Raw genomic sequence first — 1,815 nt, 5'->3', positions numbered from 1 at the left:
TGTTTGTGATTTGTTTATGAAATCAAAGGTAAAAACTAAAGGTTGAGGATGCTCAAAACTAGCTATAAGATTTAGAACTACTTTTATTGCTTCTTTGAGTAGTAGTGTGATGTTTGAGTAGGTTCCTTTACACTAAAAGTCTGTGATTTCTGTTTGTTTAACACCAAAATGTCTATAATATGTATCTAGAAGTTTAGTTCTGCATATAGTCCATGGTTTTACTTTTAGATACTTTAAATATGCTTCTAGCAGAAATTTTCTAGAAAAACTCAAAACTGAAGCTGAACTTTGAAAATTCATAACTAATTCAATAAAAATCGTTTTAGGGTGATTCCAACTCTCTTAATTTCTTCTGTTTTCCTGCTATTAGTCATTAGAAGACCTCGAAGTCAAATTATGAACAGCTTTATACAGTTTTCAGTCTGTTTGTAACTGGTACAGAAAATCATGTTTAAGTACAGAAAAGCATGTTTCTGTAAAATACTGTTTTGGTACTTTATTTCTTGTTTCAGCATTTTAGTTTAGACTTTTTAACTAATAATTCATCTTTTATTAGGAGCTTGAAACTTGAAGTGAGATCCGGCAAAGGTAGGGGGAAACTTGGGGAACCTCAATACTTGCTTTATATTTTGTTATGTGGATTACTTCTTTTTGGTGAAATCGTTGTTTTCTTGCTGCATTCTGTTCATAATGTGGAGTGGTTTTTCATTTGTGGCATAAGGAAGTATTAGTGCTATACATAAAGCACTTTGGGTAAAGAAATTAGAAATTTTACTTTTGTATAGTTAAGTCCATATCCTCAGCAGGAACCATATCCCAGGTATGCCTATGTTGATGCGCAAGTAGTATAGGTTATGAAAAAGGGTAATTCGAGATTGCCGAAAGAGGAATGAGCAAGAGGACTAACAAAAGGGGTTATGTGAGTGAGTGGAAGATAGTTCATGTAATTAAATACTCTAAGCCACCCTTGTGGTAAAAATACATGGTATGAGACATGTAGGCTTGAAGTATTTTGTTATATGAACTATATGGGGCAGATTATACATATGCATACATGTTGTCTCTTTGACTGGTATTGTGTTGTTTGAAAAGGTTTTGCCTCCTATTGGGCTATTTATGCTCACCCCTTTAAATATTTTGCAGGTAATAATAAACAAGTTGTTTGAAGTTGGTTTCTTGCAAGGATGTTTTTTAAATTTCCTGTAAAATTTGTGTGCTGTTTGTTTTCCCTTAGAATAAGATGTAGACTTTCTTAAGTCTATCTTTGTAAGTTATTTTTTATAATGAAGAATAAAATTTCAGTTAGTTGGTGTTGAGTTGTTCTTTTCTAATTTTTTTCATATTTTGATTATGGAAATTCTATTCTATAATTGAAATATGAGTTGCACCTCAAAAAAAAAAAAAAGAAGAAGAGGTGTGACAATACTGTACTTAATTCACAAGAAATCACAACACTGCAACCTAGCTATTATGTTTAACACCACACATAATTGACAAACACCATGTCACTTCTTCATCTTCAATAAGGTGCGCAGCCACAGTTTGGATTCGGTATACCAACCACACATTTATAGTCTTCTTTGTACTGCAAACTCAAAGAAATCCCCAATCACATGCAAACACATGTATAGATAGTCAATGATATAGAGGAAGGAAGACGGAGAATTAAACCCTAACCTCGGCCAAGACCTGAGGCTGAATCGATGGGTTGTGGCTGAAATCGGCGTGATCAGAGATTGAATTGGCAGACCGAGGCTAAATCGAACGCTTCCTCGACGTTGTCTCTGCTTCTGTTTTGGACAGAATTCAAGCGCT

The sequence above is a fragment of the Fragaria vesca genome, linkage group LG3 (genome assembly GCF_000184155.1).
Source record: "Fragaria vesca subsp. vesca linkage group LG3, FraVesHawaii_1.0, whole genome shotgun sequence".
NCBI classification, from domain to species: Eukaryota; Viridiplantae; Streptophyta; class Magnoliopsida; order Rosales; family Rosaceae; genus Fragaria; species Fragaria vesca.
Note: the sequence above shows the minus strand (reverse complement) of the source record.